The 12,302-nt window shown below is 41.5% G+C and overlaps 1 protein-coding gene across 2 annotated transcripts in view; it reads right to left on the reverse strand.

The window, feature by feature from the left end:
- CFAP97 (cilia and flagella associated protein 97) overlaps nt 1-4,886 on the reverse strand; it is a 33,479-nt gene extending 28,593 nt beyond the window's left edge. Inside the window, exon 1 of one of the 2 annotated variants that reach the window (XM_027122639.1) lies at nt 4,777-4,886. The gene's annotated coding sequence lies outside the window, so the exon portion shown is untranslated. Of the gene's footprint in view, nt 1-4,674 lie in introns of both variants that reach the window. The other variant, XM_027122638.1, reaches the window with a different exon arrangement.
- Nucleotides 4,887-12,302: the final 7,416 nt, after the last annotated feature.

The following is a 12,302-nucleotide window of genomic DNA, read 5'->3' on the forward strand; positions in this document are numbered from 1 at the left end:
AAAGATCTAATTGGCTTTATTGAACAATTCATGAATCAGGCAGCATCCCATCCAGAGAGTAGAAGGGAGCTCCAAAGGGCTACAGAAAGGGAAAGGTTTTTAAAGGCAAGACAAGGAACTCATATATAAAAAAGACTATTTCAGGCTTAGGTAACCTACCCATGGGGGACGAAAGGGGTCTGTGTGGCAGTTTACCTCATCTCCCTTTGGGGGATGGACAGGGCCCTGTGACAGATTACCTCACTGGTGCTGACCAGAACATTTCTGACTGACCGGTTAAGACTACATTTCTGGGGGAGGTTGAAGCTTCAAGTAGGTTAGGTATGAAGCACCAGTTTGGTGGGGCGGCCCAGCAGACGTGACTCCATCTGGAGCCTGTAGTTTTCTTTTTAACAACTCCCCCGTTTTGATCAAACTCAGCTTAAATGAGAGATGTGATTAAAATCTAAGGCATTAGCACCACTCTCAGCTACTGCTCTGAAGTTCTCAAGGTTTGCTGTTCCTTTGTGTGGCATCCAGAGGTTATGATGCTTTTGCTTAACCCATGTGACATTCACAGGTCACAGCTTCAGGCTCAATCTTTAAGTCAGTCATTTTCTTCTTTATTTTTCTGACGTTCAGTCTTAGGGAGATCATTTCCTTGATGGTTAGTGGCTGTGACTGCGCATTACAGCATTTCTTTTAATACAGAAAAAAACTTGAATATAGGAATATTATGAATCCATTAAAATAATTATTTAAATCAGGGGTCAGCAAACTACTGTGCCTGGGCTAAATGCAGCCCACCATTTGTTTCGTAAATAATGTTTTATTGGGATACAGCCCCACTCACAGGTTTAGGAACTGTCTCTGACAGCTTTCCCACTACACCTGCAGAGTTAAGTAGCTGTGACCAATACCATAGGGCCCACAAAGCCTAAAATATTTACCAACTGATCCCTTTAATGAAAAATTTTGTGGACACCTGATTTAGGTGCTATTATCAGCATGAAAAATGCATAATACAAAATTGTTATCCATCTTGGGTTAATAATACAATTTAAACAAAAACTAGGGGAAAAAAGAACAAAAATGAAGAGTTGAAAAATCAACAATCCCGCTGCATTTTTAATATTTCCATTACTGTTATTGTAATAGTGTTCATGCAATAAACTAAGCAAGTAAGTGATGACAGGGAGTCTGCACAGTGAAAGAGAACAAATTGAGCCAGACACTCAGGCTCAAAACTTGGTTCTGATGCTTCCCAGTTGTGTGTTCCTGGGCACAAGTACAAGGATGTTCATCACAGCCCTGTCTGTAACAGCACTGACTTAGAAAAAACTCAATGTCTAGTAAGAGGAAAATGGATAAGCAAAATGTTGTATATGATATATTATATATCAGTCAAAAAGGATAAGCTGAGATCTACAAAAATTATGCTTACCAAAAGAATTAAATGAATGACAATACAATTATGAAAAACAACACACACACACAAAACAAAACTAAATTCTCAAGGGCACAAACATATAAATAAAATTCTACAGCATGGGCTGGGAGAACATACACTAAACATCTAAGAGTATGAGCCTATAAGCGGAGGGAGGAATGAGGCTGGGAAAGTGGACAAAGGAGAAAAGTTAAGAACCTGGGCAGAGGCGCAGAGGCCTGTGATTACAGGTCATCACAGACCTAAAGAGTAGGAATGATCGTTATCAATCCAATTCTGCCCACCTGAGTTCAAAAAGAAAAACAACAAATCCAATCAGCTGCTGAATGATGGGCAGCTCTTATTAACATCGTCATTAAATTCTCCCCGAAGTCAGCCTTTTTTGTAAGATAATTCACCCTTTAATCCAAAATGTCAAGGGCTGGAATAAAAGAGCTGTGGTTACTGTTTTTCCCATGGTTAAGACTGCCTTTAGGACTCAAGAAATTTTTTTACAAGTTTCTTAAAATTTTAAAAGCGAATGGTTTCATAGCACAGCCCAGAGCACAAATTTTCCTCGCCAGTTTAAAAAACAAATCTTTTAAAAAGCTAATCATCCAAATCATTCCAACTTCCATCCCTCTGCAAAACTTGTTTACATTTCTATGGAAATAAAATTACTAACATAACTAAGTCTCACTTGTACTAGTGCTGTTATTCTACTACTACTAAGAGCCGGAAGTGTTGAGTATTTACATGTTAGCATCATTCTAAGTGCATTACAAGTAGTAACTCATTGAATCTCTACAATAACTGTAAGAGATTTCATCACTCCCATTTGGCAGAGAGGAAGCTGAAGCAGACCAAGAACTTGCCCGAAGCCAAAGAGCTAAGAAGCGGCACAGCCAAGATTCTAAAGCAGACTGTCTTGAGGACCATGCTACTAACCACTGTTCTACTTTGCTTCAAAGTATGGTCCTTCCAAAAGGCTAGGAACTGAGACTTCCTTTTTTGAACTTTAAAACACATTGTTGTGATATCTATTATTTATTTGATGGTAAACAGTGGGCAAGATAAGAAGACCCTCCCCTCACAGGGATTTTTAAGGGAAATGGGACTTGTTTAGCAATAGAGCTTTAGAAACAGTTCTTTGCAAAAAAGGGTGGTCTGTACAGTTAAAATTAGATACATATGTCAGTGTTTGCCACACATTTTACTAGATATATTTGCTGTGTAGCAGTTTTCCTCTAACAAAGTAATCTGGAACAAATTTCATTGCCATTGCAAATTAAATAAACCAGTCACCTTAGGTAAATTGTTAACCTAGGTAATAAGAATTCAGAACTTTGAATCAACTTGTGACTCTCTATTCCAAGCTGAGCTTGGGACCCAACCCCCTTTCCAAAGAGAGTAATGAATTCCAAAGGTATTTCTGGCAAGGAGAGTGACATTTCTGGAAGTCATTAAACCTGGAGTAGCAACATACAGTGTAGGACAACTTGCATTACATTCTGCTTGGTCAAACCATTGGGTTAGCCAAAAAGCTCGTTCAGGTTTTTCCGCAACATCTTTTTGAATGAAGCACTTAGCCCTGGGTGCGCTATGGTGAAGAGTCTAGAACTGAAGTTATGATTAATTGGTTATCAGACCAAGGGCTCATAGGAATAAAAGAAATGACTAAGAGAAAGGGTGTGTTCAGATACTTGAAGGACTGTGATATGAAACAGACTTGAGAGCTATTATTTGTAGCTCCAGAGGTAGAACTTGCATCAACAGATGGAGTGCATACGAAAGCTGTTCTGAGTTTAACATTAGAATTGCTGAAAAATGGAATGGGCTGCCTTCTAAAATTAGGAGCCGTAAGTCACTAGATAATGTTGGAGCGAAGACTGGATGGCCATTTGCTGGGATGTTGCAGAGGGAATTTATAAATTTGGAGGCTATGACCTTTCCCAGCCCTAACATGAAGTAGGTCTAAATCCCAAAGTCTAACCGTAAGCCAAATGATTACAGATCCTTCTTTGAAATCCCTGTTTCTCAAAGCTGTTTCCTGCCTTTCCTGTCTTACCAGACTGGGAACTCCTGGTATCTTGCTCATCTTTATATCCTAGTGCCTAAAGTAGGACCTGACAAATACTAGACATTCAAAGAATGTTTATCTGATGAAGGAGTTTGGAGTTAGGAGATTTAAGGCTGGGCCCTAGTTCTGCTCTTTGCTAGCCAGTTATGTAAGCACAACAATCACCTCTTTCACCTGAGCTAGTTTCCTACAGCTGTCCCTCATTCCCCGCCCCTCACACACACCGGAATCAACTATCCCCTTATCTGCATTTATAAGGTTCCTGTAGTCCCCAGTAGGTGTAAGCATCTGTCTCCCTAAGGGGTCACAGTTCACGAGAGGGGTGCATAGCCCATTGCCTGGGAGACTTTTCAGGTTTAAGTTTAGGTTCATAACATCCAACAGACCGGTTATTGTAAGGACTTAAACATTCAGGTGATTTAATTAACGGAAAAATTATCCAACTGTCCCGCTAAGCAATCCTTTTGATAACATTCACTTCAAAGTGAGATTCAAATCAAATGACAGTTCATCAGGCTGCAATAACCCTGCTCGTGCTCAATGAGGACAAATACTTGCCAAAGGTGCCCGGGAATCACTTGGACACACAATTTGTACAGCCCCTGCAGAACCAGCAATAGAAATACTGATGCTTTCACGTTCCATCAGGAAAACACACAAATAGGAATCTGGCATTTTTAACTGCCATTTTGATACTATGACATTACATTTCTGTAGTTTTGACATATGATTTGGTCCAAAGAAGGTAACCGATTGGGTACACGAAAATCTCGGGCCAAAGTAAACACCTGTATTCCAGGAACTCTGGTTCTTTACACGACCCCCTCCTGATCTCGATAGGTAGCGGATAATAACTGACATCCCCCTCCCGCCTCAGGGGTCAGGGTCAAGTCCCCGGAGGTGGGCGGCTGTGCCCTGAGCCGGGATCCCGGTCACGACCACGTCTTAAATTCACGGCCGACCCCGACCCCCAAGCCACCCGCGAACGCGCCCCAGGGCAGGCCGGGCCGTCCCACCGCGGCCGGCTGGGGTTGCGGGCCCCGTGGTCCCGCCGGCCCAGACGCCTCCGCGGTGGTTACACCCGCCGTCCGAGGGTCTGCCCGTGGCGCAGAGGAGGCGGGGCGCAGGGCTCGGGGCCCGGCCGGCCCGCCTTCCTAACCTCCCGCGCCGGCTTCCGCATACCGACCCTGCGTGCTCGCCGAGGCCTGGGCTCCGGAGACGAAAAAGTATCCTGAACGGGGGGCGGGGGCTCTGCGAGGGGAGGAAGGGTCGCCCGCGCGCCGCTCACCTGGGAACCGCGAACACCGCAGCAGCCCAGCGCCACCCGCGGCATTCCGGCCTCGCGCACGCGCACGCGCTCCCGCAGCCACCGGGGCGGCTCGAGCTTCCGGAGGCGGAGAGAGCGGAACTGGAAAAGAGGTCGCAAGGGGACGCGGCGAGTCCCGTGGGAACGGGGCGGTGCCAGAGGCCCCGCGCGGCGCCGTTCCTCGCGGCGGGCGTCACAGAGTGCGGCGGGCCGGCCCCGCTCCGGCCGGCGGGGGGCGCGAGGCCTGCCCGACGACCCTCCTCTCAAATGGCAAGGGACGCGGAAAGAGAGTGATCTCCGCGCCCTCGGCTGCCCAGTGCCCCGCCAGGGTGTTACTGCTGCTGCCTCTCGGCTGTTAACCGCAGTGCGGGTGGACCTAGTTGTTGCAGTGGCTGATGTCATGGGGAAAGCTGCTTTAATTATCTTGTACCCGAACAGCAGCAATGATAATAAATACGAAGGCGGCTGTGCCTGTGATTATTTCTGTCTGCAAAGTTCAGTTCAAAGAATTAGTTAGCTTTATGGGCCAGGGGCTGGTAACACATTAGAAAGTCCTCTGACTACTGGTAAATGAGATGGGTAGTTAAAACAATCTAGGAGGGGCTCCCCTGGTGGCGCAGTAGTTGAGAATCTGCCTGCCAACGCAGGGGACACGGGTTAGAGCCCTGGTCTGGGAAGATTCCACATGCCACGGAGCAACTAGGCCCGTGAGCCACAACTGCTGAGCCTGCGCGTTTGGAGCCTGTGCTCCGCAACAACAAAGGCCCGCGCACTGTGATGAAGAGTGGCCCCCGGTCTCTGCAACTAGAGAAATCCCTGGCACGGAAACGAAGACCCAACACAGCCAAAAATAAATTAATTAAAAAAATAACAACAATCTAAGAAAAATGATTTCTGTCCAATGTATTGAAGGCAGCAATTTTTCGCTTTTGAACTTGCAGGCACATAGTAGGTACGGTAGAACAATGGTGCCCCGTAGATGCCCACCTCCTATTCCCAAACCTGTGAATATGATGCTTCACATGGCAAAAGGGACTTTGTGATTAAGGATCTTCAGATGGGAAAATCAACCTAGGTTATCCCAGGTGAGCTCAATGTAATCATAAGGGTCCTTATAAGAGGGGAGGCAAGAAATTGGGGGTCAGTAATAAAAGACATGGCACTAGAAGCAAGAGGTTGTAATACACAGCATGGTGACTATAGTTAATACCCTCTTGTATATTTGATAGTAGCTGAAAAAATAGATCTTAAAAGGTTTCATCTTAAGGAAAAGAAATTTGTATATATGTGAGGTAATCAATGTTAACAAGACTTGCAGTGATCATTTCGTAATATGTACATAAATCATTTTGTACACCTTAATGTTATATGTCAATTATACCTCAATAAAACTGGGTTAAAAATTTTTTGTTTTAAAAAAGAAGCAGCAAGAGGTTGGAGTAAGGGGCCGTGAGCCAAGAGTTGAAGGCACATCTGGAAGCTGACAAAAGAAAGGGGATTCTCCCCTTGAAGCCTCCAGAAGAAATGCAGCCCAGCCCATACCTTGATTTTAGATTTTGACCTCCAGAAAGGTAAGAGAATAAATTTGTGTTGTTTTAAACCGCTAAGTTTGTAGTAATTTGTTACGGCAGCAACAGGAAATTAATACAATAGGTACCCAATATTTTTTACATGAAAGTATAGGGAAAGGAACTGGTTAGCCATATCCTAGGGAGTCTCATTAAGGAATTGGCTCTATTTTTGTTCTTCATTATGCATTTTGTACTTACTGGTCGTAACTACCAACAAGCACAGAGAATCATTTCTCTGTCGTTTTAGGAGGCTAAAAGGAAGGATTTCACTTAATTTTGCTTGAAAAAACTATGCTGACACCATTTTCCAGGGATGGTTGTCCACCCTGTGGTCAGAAGTTTATTATACAAAGGAGTTGAATAGCCATTTCTCCAAAGAAGATGGCCAATAAGCACATGGAAAGGTGTTCAATAGCATTAATCATTAGGGAAATGCAAATTAAAACCATGAGATATCACCTCACACACATTGGGATGGCTATTAAAACAAAACAAACAGAAAATAACAAGGGTTGGCAAAGATGGGGAGAGATAGGAACCCTTGTGCATTGTTCCTGGGAATTTAAAATGGTGTTGCTGCTGTGGAAAACTATGGCAGTTCCTCAAAAAATTGAACACAGAATTACCATCTGACCTAGCAATTTCACTTCTGGATGTATACCCAGAAGAATTGAAAGCAGAGTCTCAAACAGATATTTATACACCCATATTCAGAGCAGCATTATTCACAATAATGCTTCCAAAGGATGGAAGCAACCCAAATGTCCATCAACAGATGACTGGATAAACAAATGTCCATCAACAGATGACTGGATAAATGTGGTATATACAAGTAATGAAATATTCAGCCATAAAAAGTAACGAAATTCTGACACATGCTACAATATGGATGAACCTTGAAAACGTTACACTAAATGAAAGAAGCTAGACATGAAAGGACAAATATTATATGATTCCACTTACATGAGGTACCTAAAATAGGCAAGTCATAGCAACAGAAATTAGGGTCGAAATTCCCAAGGGAAGAAGGGAATGGGGGAGTTATTGTTTAATGGGTACAGAGTTTCAGTACGCAATGACAAAAATATTCTGGAGATGGATAGTGGTGATGTTGTGCAACAATGTGAAAGCATTAATGCCACTGAATTATATTAAAAATGACTAAAATTGTAAATTTTGTGTATATTTTACCATGATAAAAAATAAGATTATTACATCTCAAGCTTTAATTTTGGCTCTTTTCTGTGCTATGAATTTGTAAGTTTTGCCCTTTCCCTGATTTTCTTTTCCTGAAGGAGCATCTATATTGAATGAATGAACCAATGAACTATATTGTAAATAAGCTCCTTCATGACAGAGATTTTATTTGCTTTGTTCCTCTTCATAGTTCATATGAGGTCATCAACTCATAGGTGAAAAAAGGTCTTTCCCCAAATTCACTGAATCTGGACTCTTTTGTCAGAAAACATTTAAATATTATCCCTCCTGTCCTTTTTAAAAATTGTTCCTCACTTATTTGTAAACCTCCCGAAACAATTAAATAGAAGAAATTCAGAAAGCAAAATGACTTAGATTCCCAGGAAAGGTAACATTTGAAATTTCCTTAACTCCCACAAAGCAGAAATAGCTCTCCGCTTGTCACCCTAGAACTCGGTAATACCTTTCTTATAATATGTATTACATTACTTTATGCCTCCCTTCCCCACCCCCTTTTTCCTCCCCCCACCCCAATTAGACTGTGAGCTCTTCAAGGACAGAGACCGTATTTTATACTACTTTCTAGCAAAGCCCCTGGCTAATATTTTTGGACTGAGTGAGAGAATGACTAGAAGTCACGTACTGCCTTCCAGAAGTTTACCATCTATTTAAAAGCTAAGTATGGAATTCCCTGGCAGTCCAATGCAGGGGGTGGGGTTTGGATCCCTGGTCAGGGAACTAAGATCCCACATGCCTTGTGGTGTGGCCAGGAAAAAAGCCAAATGAATACCATTATTATTGTATTGGTTTTGTAAGGACATTTTCATGTAATGTAGAAAGCAGTTTGTTTTGTCCTTTGACATTACTTTTAACTATTGTATTTGAAGGATAGCATAATGAAGGAGAATCCTATGATTTAGGTCCTCCCACCAACTAGCTATGTGATTTTGGGCAAGTCATGTAACTTCTTTGAATCTCAGTTCCCTCATCTGCAAAATGGGATTTTAATATTTAACTCTATATTCCTTTATAGAGTTGTAGTGAGAAACATATGTTTTAAAAAGGATTTCTGAAAGTTAAAGTTCCTGTTCAAATATGAAATATTTTTATTACTGTTATTTTGTCTGTTCAATTATTCTAGATATATTTTCCTAGAAGGATAACATTTATTCATTGAAAAATATGTAAATTAAGGGCCTACTTTGTGCCAACCCCTGTTCTGAACTGTGATTAATTCTCTAATACTAATTTTTACTTCCCCAAAATATGTTCTCTTTCCTATAGCAAATAAATGACAAATCAGAGACACTGGCTTCTTTTAGGTAGTGTATAAAAGCTTTATATAGGGCTTCCCTGGTGGCGCAGTGGTTGAGAGTCTGCCTGCTGATGCAGGGGACGCGGGTTCATGCCCGTGTCTGGGAAGATCCCACATGCCGCAGAGCGGCTGGGCCCGTGGGCCATGGCCGCTGACCCTGCGCGTCCGGAGCCTGTGCTCTGCAGTGGGAGAGGCCACAACAGTGAGAGGCCCGTGTACCGCAAAAAAAAAAAAAAAAGCTTTATATAATCTTAAATGCATAGCATTAATCTTAAACTATTCAAGATCCTTTCCTAACTTATGCAAGTACGTGTAATAATTGTGCACTGCCTACTTTATATTTTATTCTACTCATGACAAATATGAAACAGCATATAAGTCAGTTCAAAGTTTTTCAGCGTGCATATATTTTGGAGAAATTAGATAAAAAGTAAACAATTTATTTTCTTTCTCTATAATCTGCTGTCCAATAATACTGGATATCCAAATCTGAATGAGCTTAGAATTTTCTTTTATGCTTTGTGTTTCATAGCTTGAAAATGTTAGGGTAAAATAAGGCTAACGGCTACATCACCAAACTTCCAGCTGACAAACATAGTTGTACACTGCCTCCTATGTCCCTATCCTTATCCAGGCTCTTTTCTCTATCTCATAGGTAGGTGGACGCAGATTATGAACAAGAACAGGAACAAGAAATGTGAACTTTAACATGTTTGAGGGATAAGTCCTTAGATGCTACTGATTTTGGTGACCAGCTGGATGATCCAACAAAAACTGATGAGTGTATTCTGTCAAAGTAAATTGTGGTGGGTTGTTAAAGTAATGGAACCAATGAATTACACTTCCCAATGTTTAACTCCACACGTAGGCCCCCTCTCCTATTTAACTCCTGGTTGGGCCATATGATATGCTTTGGCCAATGGGATGTAAGCAAACATAACACAAGTGAAAGCTTAAAAAGAACTTGTAGTATATATCACATCTCTGAGATTGTCATGTGAAGAAGCCCAAGCTACCTCTTGGAGGATAAGAACACAGGGAGCAGAGACAAGCCATCTCAATGGAGGCTCCATAGCCCAAGCAGCCCCAGCTTATGCACCAGGAGATCACAGCGTTGTTAGTGACCCAGGCAAGAAGAACAGAACTAACTGCCCAATGACCCCAGCCCAATTGCTGACCTACGAAATCATAAGCTAATAAAATGGTTTTTATTTGGTGGTAGTTTGTTATACAACAGCAGATAATTGACATACTCTATTTCCCTAAATTTCAGGTCAAAACTTAAGTAAATTGAAATTATCCTTTTTTGTGTGTGATCTACCCTCGTCAATTCTTTATCTTGATACCAGCTAATTTAGTTTACAATACTTTCCTTTGTAATTCTCTTTCTCTTTGAAGATTAATACAAAGACACTTCTGCCTGAAAGTTTCCCAATATGAATAATTTTACTTACTAATAAGGAGCCTCACTCAGCATAATTTATATATCTGTGTTCTAAAATTTTGTTCAGATTCACCTTCCTCTTCGAAATGCTGTATATGTTTCCTTTAAGCTTTAACAGTCCACTATTTTTTTTATAAATTTATTTTAGTTATTTTATTTATTTTTTTGGCTGCATTGCATTTTCGTTGCTGCTCGCGGGCTTTCTCTAGTTGCTGTGAGCGGGGGCCACTCCTTGTTGCGGTGCGTGGGCTTCTCATTGCGGTGGCGTCTCTTGTTGCAGAGCACAGGCTCCAGGCGCGCAGGCTCAGTGGTTGTGGCTCGCGGGCCCTAGAGCGCAGGCTCGGTAGTTGTGGTGCACGGGCTTAGTTGCTCTGTGGCATGTGGGATCTTCCCGGACCAGGGCTCGAACCCGTGTCCCCTGCATTGGCAGGCAGATTCTTAACCACTGCCCCACCAGGGAAGCCCTACTATTTGTTTTTAAAGTATTTTATAATTTTTTCACTTTTATTTTTTGAAGTTTGACCATACTTATATCTGTATTTTCTGTAAATCACACTCTGCTTGAAAGTTACAGAAAAGAGAGGTTAACGGACCTGTTAGGGTCTTGCACTGAATCAGTAGGAGAAACTATAATGATACCTAGGTCTTTTGATTCATGTTAATACCTATTCACAATTTTACCCAAAGTGGTCAAAGGCAAATACTGTGGTTTGCTCTCTAATCCTGTGGTTACCTTCAAGGAGAGCCAGGGGGTTTAAGGAGAAATATACTAAATAGTGAAGGGGAAGATGCATCACATATTTTGACAGAGATTGGGTGTTGTCTACCTATTTACACTATCTAATATTTTAAATGTCAAATTTTCACTTAATTTGTCCTTACAATATCCCAGTGAGTTCAGACAAACACCATTCCCATCTTACATAAGAGAATAATGAAGATAGCCTGTGGAGCATTTAATTATAACCTGTCAGAATATGCTGGCCATAAGGAATATAAATAAGGCATCTCTACTTAATTTGGTCTTTAACTTAGACCTGGTAGGACTCAACACCGACTTCTGGGAGGGAACACCGGATTCTAATTTAATACCTGACTTCTCCCTCAATACCTCCTGATCCCAGGCACTCCCTTGTATATCGTACCACCTCTCAGTGTTCCTCAGACCTTGCACGGGGTAGAAATCCAACTACTACTTGTTAAGTAAATGTTTTTTTTTTTTTTAAGTAAATGTTTGAATTGTCAATGCTGACTTAGCAAATATGACATATACTTTAAGGAAGTTTTCTGACCACGAATGTACATTTCTCCAGATCTGCATTCCTGGCAACAATATACAGGTGTGTTGGAAAGATCACGGTCTTAAGAGTTACAGACCAGGGCTCTCAATAAAAGATAGTTTCCCCTTTACTGATTGTGGTTTTACTGACTTTAGTGATTATTATAAATCACTTTGCACTTGTCAGGGGGCTGGCTAAGATACGAGCCATACTCACAAAGCAACAAAACTAAACACTTTTAAAAGCATGGAATACAGGTACTAAGCTCATGGATTTAAACCCTGTTTTTTCTCCTTTGGAATAAGGGATGACGAAACGAGATAGAGTTTTTATGCCTGCGCGTCGCGTCCGGAGCCTGCGCTCCGCAGCGAGAGAGGCCACAACAGTGAGAGGCCCGCGTACCACAAAAAAACATAAAAAAAAAAAACAAAAAAACCCCAATAAACTTTAAAAAAATGACAAATGTGAACATATTTATTTTTATATAGGTACATAAAATAATTCATTTCTACGCTGTTTTGTTAGAGCTTAACATTAGGGATAATTTTTTTTAGACCTACTTCATCTCCCACTTGAAATCCATGCCATTCCAGGAAAATTTATTACAATGATGTGAATACATGGGTGGGCTGTTTATGTCTATGGACACTGGTATTTCTTCTTTTGATTAATAACCTCTTCGATAATACTTTGTTTTAAAA

The sequence above is a fragment of the Aethalodelphis obliquidens genome, unplaced genomic scaffold, assembly GCF_003676395.1.
Source record: "Aethalodelphis obliquidens isolate GAN/ISIS:26980383/991018 unplaced genomic scaffold, ASM367639v1 scaffold25, whole genome shotgun sequence".
In the NCBI taxonomy this organism is placed as follows: Eukaryota; Metazoa; Chordata; class Mammalia; order Artiodactyla; family Delphinidae; genus Aethalodelphis; species Aethalodelphis obliquidens.